We start from the raw sequence: 19,842 nt of genomic DNA, 5'->3' as shown, positions 1-19,842 counted from the left end.
ACTGCTCACTAGCAGTGGAGGCCACACCTGTTGAGTCCATGAATAAAGATGAAAGTCTAAGACCTCTTAAATTCAGACCAGGCAAAGGAGAGTCCTTCATGATTCCACTCAGGAAAAAGCATGTGCCTGAAGCCATCTGATTTCACAGCTTGCAGGGCAATGCACACCCCATCCTGGAGGTACTGATAGACAGATGGGTCAGGATGAGTCAGGATGCAAGCCTAATGTGCACCCCTCCCCATTTTCCACAGCCAAACAAGTACACCTCCTTTCTCCTGGAAGAAAAACAAATGTGTTTAGAACAGAAGAGAAATAAGGGGAGAATATTTCTCTCTCCTTTTGCTGTGGGAACTAGATAAGCAAACAATTGAAAGTAAACACTGTTTCTTTGGTCCTGGATGCTTTCCAAGTAACATTTTTAGGAACTCTAATAATAACAGCTAATATTTTTGAGCATTTATCATGCATTAGGCACTTCTAGAAGTGTATGAATTAACTAATGTAATTCGCACAACAATGCTCCTAGTATTTATTATCTCCATATTCCCAAAGAGGAAACTGAGACTAAAAAAGAATTTCACAGAAAGTATGTGATGTGTTTATGTTTAAAACTTACACTGAGGTTAGAGTCTGCATTATTAACCATTATTTTATAGGGATGTCTTTGAATAAGCACTTTATGTACATCATCTTATTAAATCTCAACAATGCTATGAAGTGACTACTGTTGTTTTCCTACTTTACAGATTAAGCTACTGACGCCTGAAGAAGTTAAAGAACTTGCTTAAGAAAACACATCTGCACACTTCTGGAGCTGGGGTCCAAACCCACACAGGTTGACCAGAGACAGCTCCCTTAACATCCTTGCAATATGCCCAATGCTTCTGATCAACCACAATCAGCAGAGACTGCATCCCTGTGGTCTTCTGCTTACCTCCTCCCTTTGCCTTCGGCATTGCCATCTCCACCCCTGTCCTAGGATGAGTTCATGTGAGCACAATTGACTACACCGGCTCCAGGGTCACTCATTTCACCATTCTTAAGCTCCAGATCATGGCAGGCTGCATTTTCAAATCACATAATCATTATACTTTAGGACTGATATTAAAACTGTGGATGGTATTTCTATCTATGTTTGACCTTGTGACAGAAAAGACCTGTGCAAAAAGAATGCATTTTCAAACGTCAAAATATACTTTAAAATAGAGCTTAAATGCTTAGACTTTCAATATGACTAGGTGCCTTTAGAAGGCAAGCTATCTTTTGTTCAATATACATTTGATATGAAGAAGCAAGAGTTAGAAAATATTTCCCCTGGAGTCTATAAAAATCACATAGCTTGCAATAGAACATCATAAATTTACTTGAGCCCTTTCAGATATTGAAACTAAATATATCAAATATAAAATACGTTCACATATCTTTAACCTGCACATGTTTATGGTAGTTGGTCTCTGTGGAATTTCTCTTCTCATTGTATAATGGCTGTAAATGCTTTGAGAGGCAGGGAGAGAAGGAACATTCCTTTCAATATCTCCAAATGATAAAAGATAGACATCTTTTGTTTGATGAGAACTATGGTCAAAATAACCATTTAAAGGATACATAAAAAGAGAGCACAGAGCAAAGTACAATTGAACAAAACCAGACCCTGAATCTCTTTGGAAGAGAGAGTCCAGATATAGCACAGATGGATCCAGAAAAAGGCCAGCATCATTAGACTTTTAAAATGAGGGATGCAGTCTTTGATAGGAGGTGGGGGAAAAAAAGCTTTCTTGGCTGTTGTCCACTTTGGAAGTCTTTATCAAAGAATAAGAGGAGTTTCCTTTTGATAATGGCCTCTTAGATAGAGTTAATCCTTCAATTTTGGATTCCCCCTGTTCTCTCTTGCCAGCTACGAATACTTAAAACAACTCCGAGATTCCTAATGTCTATGTAAGGGCAACTGCAAACACTGAATAAGGTGTGAACATTTCACTACATTATAAAATATTTTTACCATTATTGTCTTGAAGATCCAAATGTGGACTTTAGTGTTTATCTGAATAACGTCAAACAGGAATTTTTGTTTAGAAAATTTTCAGGTTTGTGAAAGTTTCAGGGAGAGAGAAAAGGAATCCCTACTTTCATGGTTTCCAGTGATATTCTGGCAGAGGATAGAAGGGTTCTAGCTTTTGGGATGATAGCAGGAACCATTGCCCCCCAAAATCAGAAACACCTGACCCAAGAGGTATCCTGGATTAGTGGAGAGAGTATTAGAGAATCAAAATTATAGATTTTCACCTGAGCCTGCCACAAACTTAAGTTGCCTCTCCTGGATCTCAGCTATTAAACTGGGTAAGCTCTGGGGGCCTCTTCCAAAAGTCTAAGCTATAAATTTATTGTTTTTGTTAGTAGCTCATTATTATTATTATCATTTTTATTATAACCCACTTTGTACAAAAAGTGTTTGAGGTCATGGCTTGAAAAAACAGACAACTTGCAACTAGATACAATAAGTAGATAAATGGGTCAAAGGAAGAGTAGAATAGTTAAAATAAAGATTAGTGCCATGCCACTAATATTGATATTAAGGTGGTCTGAAGTACTGGCTACAGGTAAGACAAGGTTTTATGCAGAAAAAGTTCTTGGTCCACTTGAACTTTTATGCCCATGGGTGACTGAGTTCCCAAAGTCCAGTTCTATAGAGCACAACTATACCAGTTTAATTTGAAGTATTTTCAAATGAACCATTGCCAAACGTCTGTGGTAGCTAAAAAGTTTCAGTGAAATACACACAGGTTAACTAATTTAAAACAATTCAGCTTCTTATAAAAATCAGATAAAGATTAGTGAGAAAAACGTAACCCCGGAACATGGAATAATTTGATTCCATGTGGAGAACTGGCAGATACTTGCTAATTAAATATTAGAGGCCACCTGTCAAAAATGATTATTTTGGTCTTAGAATAATTGATTTTGTCTCACTCTTTTTTATGAAAATCACATGGAAACCCAACTACTGTTTGTAAATTGGCCTTTGTACTTGTACACGGAGGGCAAGGAGACATCAAAGAAAGATGCAGACCACTCCAGGTTGGTAGGTAGCAGGTTTAATAAGCAAGGGAACTTACTTAGGAGGGTGTCTTGGGCAGCTGAGTAGATTCCCGCACATGCGCACCAGAATCTTAAAGTTTATATAGAAGCCTTAGCTGGGTTCAGTCACCTATACTGTTCAGATGGCCTCAACAACACTTTACTCTCTGAACTGTGTCCTTGGGGCAGCTTCTAGTGTGGGGAAGGCAAGTGGAACACACATCCCAAGGGCGGAAAGTGAGTGAGGAGACTCATTGCCTGGATCCAGTTTGCCGGTCAACCTGATGATCATGTCCTGTCGATGACCTCCTCCAACAACTACTCTTTTTATCACTATTCTTAGCTACCTAGGATGGTCATTGTCTTTGAGCCAGCATATAACTACAGGTACAATGAAGGAGACATTTGTCTAGTTGATCAGAACAAACCTGATGAGAACCGAAATGACAGATTGTGGTACAAGATCACTCGATTATCCACCTGAAAACAATGAAATAGAGAAGAATGTTTAGCTCTTTATATTTGGTAGTACATGGCTATAGTTCCTACTTCTTAAGTATTGCCTTCAAATCATTAAGGTGCAAGGCAAAGAGAAGGAGGCCAAAACCCATTACCATTTTACATATCTCAATCTAAAAAAATGATACAAATGAACTTATTTACAAAACAGAAATAGACTCACAGACCTTGAAAACAAACTTACGGTTACCAAAGGGGAAAGGTGGGGGGAGGGATAAACTAGGAGTTTGGGGTTAACATATACACACTACTATATATAAAATAATCAACAAGGACCTACTGTATAGCACTGGGAAATCTACTCAATATTTTGTAATAACCTATATGGGAAAAGAATCTAAAAAAGAATGGTTATGTGTATATGTATAACTGAATCACTTTACAAACTAAACGACATTGTAAATAAACTATACTTCAATATAAAATAAAAATTAAATTAAATTTGAAAAATTTGATATCCATTCTGTACATTAATAACAATGAATCTAGGTAAATTCATACATGATCAGTTTCTGCCCACAGTGAAAGGCTAAGTAGATACCAGCTGAAGAATTGTCAATCTTCTGCTACACCTCTGAATTTCTCAAAATATGATGGAGTGTGTCACAATCATCAATTGTTGGAAGAGCCCACCTGCTCCTTGTGTGGAATATTGGCCAAAACTTAACAACTTGTAAAAAAAAAAACTGGCATGAAATTAGAAAAAAGTGTTTAACTAACCAATGTGTTCATAATTTGCTGAGGCTATAGGGTTTTCTTTCCTTTTTCTTTAGTTTTATTGAGATATTATTACATACAGCACAATAAAAGTTTAAGGTGTACAACATAATGACCTGAATTACAAATATTGCAAAATGATTACCACAGTAAGTTTAGTAAACATCCATCTCCTTATATAGTTATAAATTTTTTCCCCTTGTGTTAAGAACTTTTAGGGTTTACTCTTAGCAACTTTCAAATATACCATACAGCAGCATTAACTATAGTCATCATGTTGTACTTTACATCCCTAATATTAATTTATCTTACAACTGGAAGTTTGTACCTCTCAACCACCTTCATTCAATTCCCCCTCCCTCCACCTCCAGCCTTTGGTAAGAACAAATATATATTTTTTTCTATGAGTTTTGTTTGTTTTTTTTTTTAGATTTTATGTATAAGTGAGATCAAACAGTATTTGTCTATCTGTCTGGCTTATTTCATTTAGCATAGTGTCCTCAAGATCCATCCATGTTGTTGCAAATGGCAGGATTTCCTTCTTTTCTTATGGCCAAATATTATCCATATATCCATATACATATATATACTTATACATATATATACATACAGTAAGTCCCCTACATATGAATGAGTTCTGAGAGCACGTTCACAAGTCCAATTTGTTCGTAAGTCCAACAAATTTAGCCTAGGTACCCAACCAACACAATCAGCTGTATAGTACTGTTCTGTAATAGGTTTATAATACTTTTCTCACAAATAATACATAAAAAACAAATACCAAAAAATAAAGAAAACATTTTTAATCGTACAGTACAATATCTTGAAAAGTACGGTAGTACAGTACAACAGCTGACATACAGGGGCTGGCATCAAGTGAACAAGAAAGAAGATTTACTGACTGGAGGAGAGAGAGGAGGTGGGAAATGGTAGAGCTGAAGGATTGTTAGCAATAGGAGATGGAGGGCAAGGTGCAATTTCACTCATGCCTGACATTGAAGGCACAGGTTCTAGTTCCTTGCTGGATTCGATTATATCTATCCTCTTGAAAAAATGATCCAGTGATATCTGGGTAGTAGCTCTGTAAGCTTCGTATACTGTTCTACATTTGGGTCCTGTGCCTCAAAAACTAACAGTGCCTCCTCAAATAAAGAAAATCCCCTTGCCATTTCCTGCGTCATGAATCTCTTCAGTTCTTCAGTTACTTCTTCCTCTTGTCCCTCTTCGTCTTTTCTCTGGGCCTCCTATTCCATCAGGTCTTCATTAGTAAGCTCCTCGTGTTGCACAGCAAGGAGTTCAGTGTAGTCGTCCTCTTGCAGAACTAGCTCCAGCTTCTCGCTGAGGGTCACTAAGTTGCGGAAGACCTCTTTGGACTCCTCATCCACCTTCTCAAATCCACAAAAATAAAGAACAAACTGCAGGCAAAGGTTCTTCCAAGCCGCATTCATGGTGACAGCTGTAACCTCATGCCAAGCAAAGTCAATGTTTTTTATGGCCTCATAGATGTTATAGTCCTTCCAAAATTTTTGCAAGGTTGTTCCTGATTTGTCACTTGCCTTCACTGCCTGACAAAAAGTGTGACATAAATAATATTTCTTGAAAGTCGCTATAACTCCCTGGCCCATAGGTTCTATGAGCGACATAGTATTTGGTGGCAGATGCACTACTTTGATGTTGGGATGAAAGTTGTCCATGAATGGAGGGTGGCCCAGAGCACTGTTGAGCAGCAAAAGAATGTTGAATGGGACTTCCTCCTCCAAGCAATATTTCTCTACCTCCAGGATAAAGTGGTGGAAAACCAGCCCTGGAAAAGGACCTGGGTAACACAGGCTTTGGGGTTACTCTTCCACACAAGAGGAAGAGAGCCCTTGACTATGTTTTTTAAGGGCTCTTGGTTTCTCTGAATAATAAACTAAGAGAGGCTTCAGCTTCATATCGCTGGAAGCATTGCCACCAAAGAATACAGTTAGCCTATCCTTTGCTGTGTTATAACCTGGCATCAACTTTTCCTCCTTAGTGATGTAACTTCGGTCTGGCATCCTCTTCCAGTACAGTCCTGTCTCATTCACATGAAAAACTTGCTTGGGTAAATACACGCCTTCACCAAGAATTTCTCGAAGTGTTTCAGTAAATATCCGGGCAGCTACCATATCTGCACTCGCTGCCTTGTCACTTACTTTTACATTGTGAAGGTTGGCTCTAGCCTTGAACCGATGAAATCAGCCATGGCTGGCATTAAAAGATGTTCCCTCTGATTCTTCTTCATGTTTCTTCTTCAAGTCTTCATAAAGGCTTTTAACTTTCTCTTGAATCAGCATTAAGCTAAGCAGGACTCGACACTGATGCTGATCCTGCATCCACACACTGAGAAGTTTCTCCATCTCCTCCCTCACTTTTCCACATTATTGTTGACATCATCGGCACAGCAGACTTCACATGTTCCATGATCTTGTCTTTGTTTAGAATCCTGCTGATGGTTGAACGATTCATGTTATAAGAATGAGCAATGTCTACCAACTTTTTGTCTTTCTCCACTCTCTCAATTATTTTCACTTTTGTTTCCATCATTATCTCTTGGTGCTTCTTAGCAGTACCAGCTATATCACCGTTGCTTTTACACTTGCTTCTGGATACCCTGGGCTTAAAATAAAGAGACTGTACTACCGTACTCTATGCAGTACTGTACAGTAAAGTACACAAAAGCACAACCACTTGTAGAGGATACACACACATGACAATGTACACCAGACACATACATGAACTAACTTACATGATTGGACATGTGAACGCACGTTCACATATTTGAAAGTTCGCAACTTGAAGTGTTTGTATGTAGAAGACTTACTGTATACATATATATATATATATATATATATATATATATATATATATATATATACACACACACACACACATATATACACACACACATCACATTCTCTTTATCCATTCATCTACTGATGGACACTTAGGTTGTTTCCATGTCATGGCTATTGTGAATAATACTGCAATGAACATGGGGGTGCAGATATCTTTTTGACATAATTTAATTTTCTTCAGATATATACCCTGAAGTGGAATTGCTGGATAGATTTTCTTTCTTTTAGAAAACTGATAATTTCTACTTTGGGCCCTTTCAGGGTAAAATTGGGGGTCATACTCACAGAGTTAACAACAGAAAATGAGGAGTCAATGATCAGGACTCATCAAAAAGAATTAATATAATAAAATTCCAGTGGTAAAAAGACAGAGATTCTATAAAACTCTGCCATTTCTTTTCTGTTAAAAAACAGCCTTTCTAGATGCCAACCAAGATTGGTACTTCTATAATTGTATTTATTGTTTGCCAAATTCATGACAAGAGAAAATATAGCATCAAATCTGACCTCATTCTTTTCTAATTGCCAAAATCATGTCTTACTATCAGGATTATTACATTTAAATTTTATAAGGGCTGTAAAGAGCCTAGTACAGTTTAAATGACACAACAAGCACCTAGGTGACTATTTCCAAATTCTGTCTCCCCCGTTACCCCTCCAACCTGGTGAAGAGTTAGTTTAGCTTCTTGGTGGTCTTCTTCAAACAAAGGACTAGGAGGGTGAGTCCCATGACTAAAAACACTCATAGTACATGTACCAGTTTTAGTTTTATATACTGAGTGCTATAGACTGAATATTTGTGTCTCTCCCCACCCCCCCACGAAATTTATATGTTGAAACCTAATCCCCAGTGCGATGGTATTAGAGGGTGAGACCTTTGGGAGGTGATTAGGTCATGAGGGTGGAGCCCACGTGAATGGGATTAGTGCCATTTAAAAGAGACCTCAGAGAACTCCCTTGTCTCTTCTGCCATGTGAGGACATAGCAAAAAAGCCATCTATGAACCAGGAAATGGACTCTCATCAGACACTTAATCTACCAGCCCCTCGGTCTTGGAATTTTTCAGCCCCCAGAACGGTGAGACATAAATTTCTGTTGTTTATAAGTCACCTAGTTTATGGTATTCTGTTATAGCAGCCTGAATGGACTAAGACACTGAGACATCAATGATGGAGGTTTTTAAAAGTTCCTAGGCTTAAAAGGTCACTAATGGATATTGAAAAAAAATTTTTTTCATTCTATTTTTCTAAACATTTGAAGACTTACCATTCCAGTCTTATGAACAAAACAGTATGGTATAACTTTCTCAAGGATTAGGGAAGGGACTGCTATTGTGTTCTACTTGGTCTCAAAAAGCCATCCTAAATGTGTTGGTAAGCAAAGAGGATAAACATAATACAGCCTGTAATGTTGGCCCACCAGGAAGTGATTCAAAGATAGGTACACCCAGATTTATTTTGTTTTACCATTTAGGATATTTGCATAGGATATTTCACATATATTATCACATTTAATTATCATTTCATAAGCTTATTTTACAGATGAGGAAACTGAGGATAGGAGAATAGGAATAATATTTACCAAATTTAGTACATATGAGTTTTGTCTGATGTAGTCTCCTCAAAATAAGAAAGCATTTCTTAATAATTATTTCATTAAAAGTTAATGTTAAAGCTGTTGTTGTCTTAGTAGTTTATGGTTTGTAAAAATCTTCAAGTAATAAATTTAAACAAGGTAGATCGGATTATAAACATTTAAAGAAAAAGTATTTAAGTTAAATTACATATATTTTCTCTTTTCAGTAGTGAAAATTAGTATTGGTATTTGGTTGGTTGAAATGATTACCTACTTCTGTTTAAGATATAACTGTAATAGTTTTACCAAAAATTCCAAGTACAATGTACCAAGAACTAGTTGCATTTTTGTTAATTAACTTTTATTGGAATACAGTTCCTTTACAATGTTGTGTTACTTTCTACTGTACAGTAAAGTGAATCAGCTGTGTGTACACATATATCCCCTCTTTTTGGATTTCCTTCCCATTTAGGTCACCACAGAGCATTGAGTAGATTTCCCTGAGCTATACATATGTTCTCATTAGTTATCTATTTCATACATGGTATAGGTAGTGTATATATGTCAACCCCAATTTCCCAATTCATCCCACTCACCCCCTTTTCCCCCGTGGTATCCATATATCTGATCTCTACGTCTGTGTCTCTACTTCTGCTTTGCAAAAAGATCATCTATACAATTTTTCTAGATTCCACATATAGGCGTTAATATACGATATTTGTTTTTCTCTTTCTGACTTACTTCACTCTGTATGACACTCTCTAGGTCCATCCACGTCTCTACAAATGACCCAATTTTGTTCCTTTTTGTGGCTGAGTATATTCCACTGTATATATGTATCACATCTTCTTTATCCATTCATCTGTCAATGGACATTTAGGTTGCTTCCATGTCCTGGCTATTGTAAATAGTGCTGCTATATACTTCCAAATGCAACTGTCTTTTTGAATTATGTTTTTCTCTGGGTATATGCCCAGTAGCAGGATTGCTGTGTCATATGGTAGTTGTATTTTTAGTTTTTTAAGGAAATTCCATACTGTTCTCCATAGTGTCTATATCAATTTACATTCCTACCAACAGTGCAAGAAGGGTCCCTTTTCTCCACACCCTCTCCAGCATTTATTATTTGTAGATTTTTTTTTGATGATGGCCATTCTGACCAGTGTGTGATGATACCTCATTGTAGTTTTGATTAGCATTTCTCTAGTAATTAGTGATGTTGAGCATCTTTTAATGTGTTTGTTGGCAATCTGTGTGTCTTCTTTGGAGAAATGTCTGTTTAGGTCTTCTGCCCATTTTTTGACTGAGTTGTTTGTTTTTTTGATATTGAGCTGCATGAGCTGTTTGTATATTTTGGAGATTAAGCCTTTGTCAGTTGCTTCATTTGCAAATATTTCTCCCATTCTGAGGATTGCTTTTCGTCTTGTTTATGGTTTCCTTTGTTGTGCAAAAGCTTTGAAGTTTCATTAGGTCCCATTTATTTTTGTTTTTATTTCCATTACTCTAGAAGGTGGGTCAAAAAAGATGTTGCTGTGATATATGTCAAAGGGTGTTCTGCCTATGTTTTCCTCTAAGAATTTTATAGTGTCTGGCCTTACATTTAGGTCTTTAATCCATTTTGAATTTATTTTTGTGTATGGTGTTAGGCTAATTTCATTCTTTTACATGTAGCTGTCCAGTTTTCCCAGCACCGCTTATTGAAGAGACTGTCTTTTCTCCATTGTATACCCTTGCCTCCTTTGTCATAGATTAGTTGACCATAGGTGCGTGGGTTTATCTCTGGGCTTCCTATACTGTTCCATTGATCTATATTTCTGTTTTTGTGCCAGTACCATATTGTCTTGATTACTGTAGCTTTGTAGTATAGTCTGAAGTCAGGGAGTCTGATTCCTCCAGCTCCATTTTTTTCCCTCAAGACCTCTTTGGCTATTCAGGGTCTTTTTTGTCTCCACACAAATTTTAAGATTTTTTTGTTCTACTTCTGTAAAAAATGCCATTGGTAATTTAATAGGGATTGCATTAGGTAGTAGATTGTAGATGGCTTTAGGTAGTATAGTCATTTCAAAATATTGATTCTTCCAATCCAAAAACACAGTATATCTCTCCATCTGTTTGTGTTGTCTTTGATTTCTTTCATCAGTATCTTATAGTTTTCTACATACAGGTCTTTTGCCTCCTTAGGTAGGTTTTATTCCTAGATATTTTATTCTTTTTGTTGCAACCAAGAACTGGTTTCATATTTCCTATGATACAGCTTGATCTCTTATTTCATAATCAGTATTTTCCTTGAACTTGCTCCCAATGCAATTATTACATGAGTTTTCAATGAGTTGATTTTCATCCAAATCTGGTGTTTCAGAGAAAATTGCTTTGTATTAAAAATGTTGGTGTAGGGCTTCCCTGGTGGCACAGTGATTAAGAATCTGCCTGCCAATGCAGGGGACATGGGTTCGAGCCCTGGGCTGGGAAGATCCCACATGCGGTGGAGCAACTAAGCCCGTGTGCCACAACTAGTGAGCCTATGCTCTAGAGCCCGTAAGCCACAACTACTGAAGCCCAAGTGCCTAGAGCCTGTGCTCTGTAACAAGAGAAGCCACCACAATGAGAAGCCTGCACACCACAACAAAGAGTAGTTCCTGCTCACTGCAACTAGAGAAAGCCTGCGTGCAGCAACGAAGACTCAATGCAGCTGGAAAGAAAGAAAGAAAGAAAGAAAGAAAAGAAAGAAAGAAAGAAAGAGAAAGAAAGGAAAAGAAAAAAAGAAAAGAAAGAAAGAAAGAAAGAAAGAAAGAAAGAAAAAGAAAGAGAAAGGAAAATTAACAGCAACAAAAAAAGAAAAATGTTGGTGTAGATCAACTGTTTGCCTTTCAGCAACTGTTTGGCAAAGCTCTCACATTCTGATTCTCCTCAGAGCAGTCTCAAGAGGGGACTATGTCTTGCACAAGCTTTGTCCTTAGGGATATGAGGGCCTGACTCAACAGGCCAAAACCTGAGAGATGATGTCTTTAAAGTATGTGTGAGAATACCCTTCAAGAAAAGAAAAATGAAACAGATAAAGATCTCTAATACATCCGAAAATGATATACTCTACTGTACTTTCCATCTGGTGAGTGAAAGAACAAATTACATTATTGATTAACATATTTCATAGATGGATTTTTATCTGTTCAGTACTTCTAGAGAAGGTTACTAATATACAGTTCTGTATCAAAAAGCTGGAATCAGCAGAAATTGCACTTGTCAATTGATCACAGATGCCACTTTTTAGGATATCCTTGTAGGAAACATGGATTTCATGTACCTTTCTCTGAAGAGCACTCAGCCTTTTGCCAACTAACAGAATGAGCCAAGAGAGGTATATTTGATAATGTCATAATCTTTCTCCACTAGAAAAGTTGCCCTCACTTCTACAGCTCTAGAAATCTAAAATCACAAAGTAACAACCTACAAACAAAGTATTTTCAAAACTTCTCAGTGCTTTACTCACAAGTACAAGTACACATGTTTTGTTTTGTTTCTAGAGACATCCGGTCCGTCAGGCCCTCTCCTTTCTCCCTTTCTGTCCACTTCATTCTCTAGTGGCCTTGATGGTTCAGTCGTTCTACCACTTTTCTCGTTTCATGGCCAGCACACTAGATCCCGTACATTTTTCCCTCAGATGCCCTGTAAACTCTCAATTATGGGTCAGTCCATACATAAGCCAATATTTTTAAATTCTGGAGCTGCTTTTTCATAAATTTCTCCTGTGCTTGGATAGCCTTTATAAAGTATTTTCATCCATAAAACTATGGTATTTCATACTCAGCTCAGATGCTCCCTTATCCTGAATCCTGACTTCTTCTTCTTCACTTACTCTGCAGTTCATAAATCTCCTGTGTGCTTCCTTAGTACCAAAGCACAATATCACCCTGTATCAACAGTATTTGTCTGTCTTACCTGCCTGTGGATTATGTGATTTTTTTAGGCAAAGGTCAATGTCCAATCCGTTTTATATCCTCAGAATCTACCCAGGAGTATGCCACATTCTCAGAAGTGTTTATTGAACAAATAAATGAAGAACTTATTAAGAGTCTGAGAACATGATGAGATAAATTCTCTCAAAGCACTCATGTATGTCTTTCTCTGGGGAAAAGGCAAAGATTGCAAATAAGATCAGAATATGAAGATCTAGTTAAGAGTAGTAGCTAACTACTAGGAATGCAAAAACACTCTAATGTAACATTCAAGAATATGGATTTTGGAGCCAGGGTTCAAATCCTAGCTCTCTCTGGTCTTTGAAGAGGTTTATTTTCTCTTCCTTCAGCAAAAGAAAAACTATTTTAAAATACTTATTATGAAAAAGTGCCCAGCAAAATTCAAACCTGTTAACGTATCTTGATTAGTTTATTCATATATCAAAGTTATGACTTTTTTGAGACATATGATGAGTACATGAAACCTCTAGTCTCTAAGGAAATGTACCCTCAGGTATTTGGGACACAGATATTATAAATTAAATGATCTTCATTGCTGCTAATCAGAATCAATACAAATCTGATGAGTGAGCCACCTGCACCAGTCCGTTGTGGCCACATCAACTTGTAAACCTGAGTCAGGGAAGGATATTTCACAAGTGGCTTAGCAAGAGGCCTGGTGCTCTCAAATCAAGCAAGATGGCTAGTGTCTTCCTGAAAAATATTACTGTATTGCAACTGATAGATTGTCTTCACAATCTGAGGCAAATTGCAAAATAACAAAAATACAATTTTCATGAAATACAGAAAATAATAAACAGAAGATTTTGTGTGCCTTTTGAGAACTGCCCAAGATAGAAGCATCCTGAGGCTAATAAACACTGTGTGTGAGAGTAACATGGTTCCTAGTGTAGGCATTATTAAACGGGAAGTAGTGTGTACAGCTAGCTAACATGAATATATTCTTGCTTTCTCCTGTGCATATTTTTCACTGCAAATTTAAAAAAATGTACTGCAGTCTTTGTATAGTATTGCTTTGTAGTTTTATAGATCTATTTTCATATCCTGACTTTCTGGGTAACTTTGGACCGGGTTATTGAATCTCCCAGATACTCAGTTTCTTCATCTGGAAAGCAGATATAAAACACCTTCCTCAGCGTAGTTACGGAAAGTTAATTAGCAATACATCAAAAGTACTTTCTGCAGTGACTGGCATTTGGGTAATTCCCAGAAAAGTCTTCAGCCATGGGTGACCCTTTTCTTGGTCTGACATCAGGCAAATAAACAAATGTATGTGTGTGCATGTGACATAATGCAAATAAACAATCGTGTCTATGTGACATCATACCAATAAATAAGACTTTGTTTAGAAATGGCACCATTGACAATTATTCTTGTTTGATTTGTATAAACAAAATTGCTCGGTGAAATAAATCATTTTACTATGGGTCCATGTTATTCTTTAGGCACCAGGACCCCCAGTATTATAGACATGATGGGAACTCAATAAAATATAAACTCTCCTTGATTTATTGCTCAGTCAGCCTCTGGATCACTAGTCAAGAAAATAAAAATATTAGTTTATACCCTCATGCTCAGAATTTCCACCCTGTGTCTTTCATGGAAAACCAGACTTTTATGAATGTTGAAAAAAAAGTTGTTTAAATGAGGCAAGGTAAAATTTATCCTTCACTGGACAATCTATTGATTGCCACTAAGCCTGGGCCTTTTACATCCTAGCCAGACGGGTAATGAATTAAATATAGAAAATAGTCATTAAGAGACTTCATAGAACACTAAGAGAACAAGTTCTGGAGTAAGCTTGTAAGGAGTCAGCTTCTCTATTTCCTTCTCTTAGTTAGTTCCGTGATCTTGAGCAAGATATTTCATCTTACTGTGAAATGGGGATGGTAACAGCTATAGCCTCATCAGAGAAGAAAAATGGTGCCAAGAAGAGGGATGAGAGTGTCAGATGGTGAGGGGTAGTAAGAGAATTTTAAATAATGTGGTCAAGGAAGGCCTTACCGAGGAAGTGATTAAGATCTGAAAGGGGATGGAGGGTGGAGAGGAGGTGTCTCAGGAAAGAAGGTACCAGGCAAAGGGATCATAGAAGGTTAAAGGACTCTGAGAGAGCCTGCCCTGTAAGACAGGGAAGCATAGTGAGCAGTGTGAGATGAATTCACATAGAGTGTGGAAGAAAAGTGTGTGAGGCCATTGTAGTGACTTTGAGCAAGGAAGGCATTGGACGGTGCTATGGGTTGAATTGTGTCCCCCAAAAGATAAGTTGAAGTCCTATTCACCAGTAGGAATGTGAATATGATCTTATTTGAAAATAGGGTCCTTGCAGATGTAATCAAGCTAAAATGAGGTCATACTGGATTAAGGTGTGCCCTAATTTAATGACTGATGTCCTTATAAGAAGAGGGAAATTTGGACACAAATACATAGAGAGGGAAACACCATGTGAAGATGGGAGCAGAGATTGGAGCAATGTATCAACAAGTCAAGGAATGCCAAGGATTGCCAGCAACCACCAGAAACTAGGAAGAAGTAAGGAAGGATCCTCTCCTAGAGCTTTCAGAGAGAGCCTGACCCTGCTGACACATTGATTTTGGACTTCTAGCTTCCAGAACTGTGGGGCAATAAATTTCTGTGGTTTTAATTTCTTTTTTTGTTCTGATGATCAGTGCTCATTTGGAATTTCACCATCTGTTTGCAGTCAGATGGTGGCTGGGCTGGAGTCATATGAAAGCTCGACTGGGCTGGATATCCCAGATGGCTTCTTCACTTGCACATTTGGCATTTGGTCTGGGATGGCTGGAACAGCTCAGGCTGTTCAGCCTCTCTCCCACCATGTGGCCTCTCACATGGCTATCTTAGCTTCCTCAGAGCATGGAAATCTTAGGGTAGTCATTCTTCTCACATGGCAAGTGTCTTCCCTTAAAACAAATGTTCCAAAGAGACCCTAGTAGAAGCTGCAAGACTTTTTAGGTACTGGCCTCAGATGTCATGCAGTGTCACTTTTACTATGTTCTATTGGTCAGTCATAGGGTCAGCCTGATGAGTCATAGGGTCAGCCTGGACTCAAGGGGAGGGGACCATGCATAGATTTGCATACCAGGAGGTGTGGTTCATCAGTGTGACCATCGTCAGAGACTAGCTATCACAGTGGTATCCTCACTAAGAGTTACTGAAACAGTCAACTTCTCTTCTTTCCTCCTCAGTTTTATCCAAGTAAAATACATACATATTTCAGATTAGACATGATTAAGTTCTTGTGCTTTCATAAATCTAGGAATACCTCTAGATAATGGAAATGTGGAATCCTAGAACTAGAATCTTAAAAGCCTATAGAAAAGTCTATAGAATCCTAGAACTCACATAGATCAATCCTATACCTTTTAGGCAATTTAGAAGAAACATTTCATGGAAGGTGTGGAGGTAAGGGATCCCTCCTACACAGTTGGTGGGAATGTAAATTGGTACTGCTACTGTGGATAACAGTATGGAGGTTCCTTAAAAAACTAAACATAGAGCTACCATATGATCCAGCAATCCCACTCCTGGGCACATATCCAGAGAAAACCATAATTTGAACAGACACATGCACCTCAATATCCATTGCAGCACTATTTACAATAGCCAGGACACAGAAGAAACCTAAATGTCTATCAACAGATAAATGGATAAAGAAGATGTGGTACATACGTACAATGGAATATTTCTCAGTTATCAAAAAGAATAAAATAATGCCATTTTCAGCAACATGGATGGACCTAGAGATTGTCATACTGAGTGAAGTAAGTCAGACAGAGAAAGACAAATACCATACTGCTTATATATGTAATCTAAAAAAAATGGTACAAATGAACTTATTTACAAAACAGAAATAGAGTCACAGATGTAGAAAACAAACTTATGGTTACCAAGGGGAGAAGAGGGGGAAGGATAAATTGGGAGATTGGGATTGACATATACACACTACTATACATAAAATGGATAACTAATAAAGACCTGCTGTATAGCACAGGGAATTCAACTCAATACTCTGCAAAGACCTATATGGGAAAAGAATCTAAAAAAGAGTGTATATATGTATATGTATAACTGATTCACTTTGCTGTACACCTGAAACTAACACAACATTGTAAATCAACTACACTCTAACAAAAATTTTAAAAAAAGAAGAAACCTTTTATGGAATAATGACATTGCAGTAAATTGAGTGCTTTTTTCCTACTGACTTTATTGTAAAACTGGAGAGTCATTTAATTGGAAAATACTTGCCATAAAAGCAAAGAAATCATAATAGAGAATATGGAATCATAAAACACACATACATATATATATACATATCATATTATATATGTATATATTATAACTTCTTACAGAACACTTAACAATAACATCAAATTGTAACACTTAAGAACTAATCTAGACCTCCAAATAAACCTCATTCATTTTGCTTATTGTAGCAATCTTTTAGACTTAGAAAAGTGACTGTTTTTCAACAGTTCTAAACAAACTTAAACCTAACTTTACATTTTAGTTTGTCATTTTAACTTTTGTAAAACTTTTCTTATAATTTGAGTCTACTAGTATCTTTCTGGATGGCTTTACTTAGTATAACCTTGTTGTTAATAATAGAATTCTAGGATAGAAAGAAATAATACTACCAAAAGCAAGGAACCAAAATGTCTACATCTGGATTAGCGATGGTGATCCCATTTGCCAGTTGACTAAAGAACACAACATAATGGATGCTGAGATACTACACTGCCTGGGAAGAGTAAAGTACACCCCAAATACAAAATCAGTAGTTTATTATTTTGAAGATTCTTTTCTAAAATTAAATATATATATTGCAGATTATTTACTGTAATGATTTACTAAGTACATCATTTTACAGATGATGACATGTCTTCACTGTCAGGATTTTAAAGTGCTATCGGCCAAGGTGTTAATTATTTTCATATTGTAGCTGATTGCTATGTTTTAGGTAAGCATATAGGGTAGAGAGTACCACTAGTAGATCAGCAGACCCTGCTTGTCCCTATCTTTAGCCACTACTCCTTTTTTTTTCTTTTGAATTTTATTTTATTTATTTTTTCATACAACAGGTTCTTATTAGTTATCCATTTTATACATATTAGTATATACATGTCAGTCCCAATCTTCCAATTCATCACACCACCTCCACCCCCCGCCACTTTCCCCCCTTGGTGTCCATATGTTTGTTCTCTACATCTGTGTCTCAATTTCTGCCCTGCAAACCAGTTCATCTGTACCATTTTTCTAGGTTCCACATATTTACATTAATATATGATATTTGTTTTTCTCTTTCTGACTTACTTCACTCTGTATGACAGTCTCTAGATCCATCCACGTCTCTACAAAAGATCCAATTTCGTTCCTTTTTATGGCTGAATAATATTCCATTGTATATATGTACCACATCTTCTTTTTCGATTCATCTGTCATTGGGCATTTAGTTTGCTTCCATGTCCTGGCTATTGTAAATAGTGCTGCAATGAACATTGGGGTGCATGTGTCTTTTTGAATTATGGTTTTCTCTAGGTATATGCCCAGCAGTGGGATTGCTGGGTAATATAGTAATTGTATTTTTAGTTTTTTAAGGAACTTCCATACTGTTCTCCATAGGGAGAATTTACATTCCCACCAACAGTGCAAGAGGGTTCCCTTTTCTCCACACCTTTTCCAACATTTGTTGTTTCTAGATTTTCTGATGATGCCCATTCTAACTGGTGTGAGGTGATACCTCATTGTAGTTTTGATTTGCATTTCTCTAATAATTAGTGATGTTGAGTAGTTTTCATGTGATTCTTGGTCATCTGTATGTCTTCTTTGGAGAAATGTCTATTTAGGTCTTCTGCCCATTTATGGATTGGGTTGTTTGTTTTTTTAATATTGAGCTTCATGAGCTATTTATATATTCTGGAGGTTAATCCTTTGTCCGTTGATTCATTGGCAAATATTTTCTCCCATTCTGAGGATTGCCTTTTCTTCTTGTTTGTAGTTTGCTTTGCAAAAGCTTTTAAGTTGCATTAGGTCCCATTTGTTTATTTTTGTTTCTATTTCCATTACTCTAGGACGTGGATCAAAAAAGATCCTGCTGTGATTTATGTAAAGAGTATTCTTCCTATGTTTTCCTCTAAGAGTTTTATAGGGTCTGGTCTTACATTTAGGCCTCTGATCCATTTAGAGTTTATTTTTGTGTATGGTGTTAGGGATTGTTCTAATTTCATTCTTTTACATGTAGCTGTCCAGTTTTCCCAGCACCACTTATTGAAGAGACTGTCTTTTCTCCATTGTATATCCTTGCTTCTTTATCATAGATTAGTTGACCATAGGTGTGTGGGTTTATCTCTGGGCTTCCTATGCTGTTCCACTGATCTATATTTCTGTTTTTGTGCCAGTACCACATTGTCTTGATTACTGTAGATTTGTAGTATAGTCTGAAGTCAGGGAGTCTGATTCCTCCAGCTCTGTTTTTTTCCCCTCAAGACCTCTTTGGCTATTCGGGATCTTTTTTTGTCTCCATACAAATTTTAAGATTTTTTGTTCCAGTTCTGTAAAAATGCCACTGGTAATTTCACAGGGATTACATTGAATCTGTAGATTGCTTTAGGTAGTATAGTCATTTCACAATATTGATTCTTCCAATCCAAGAACATGGTATATCTCTCCATCTGTTTGTATCATCTTTGATTTCTTTCATCAGTGTCTTATAGTTTTCAGTATACAGGTCTTTTTTCTCCCTAGATAGGTATATTCCTAAGTATTTTATCCTTTTTGTTGCAATGGTAAATGGGAGTGTTTTCTTAATTTCTCTTTCAGATTTTTCATCATTAGTGTATAGTAATGAAAGAGATTTCTGTGCATTAATTTTGTATCCTGAAACTTTACCAAATTCATTGATTAGCTCTAGGGTTTTCTGGTGGCATCTTGAGGATTCTCTATGTATAATATCATGTCATTTGCAAACAGTGACAGTTTTACTTCTCCTTTTCCAATTTGTATTCCTTTTATTTCTTTTTCTTCTCCAATTTCTGTGGCTAGGACTTCCAAAACTGGGTTGAATAAGAGAGATGAGAGTGGATATC

This window comes from Eubalaena glacialis, chromosome 17 (assembly GCF_028564815.1).
Source record: "Eubalaena glacialis isolate mEubGla1 chromosome 17, mEubGla1.1.hap2.+ XY, whole genome shotgun sequence".
Classification (NCBI taxonomy): Eukaryota; Metazoa; Chordata; class Mammalia; order Artiodactyla; family Balaenidae; genus Eubalaena; species Eubalaena glacialis.
This window is presented reverse-complemented; position numbering follows the sequence as displayed.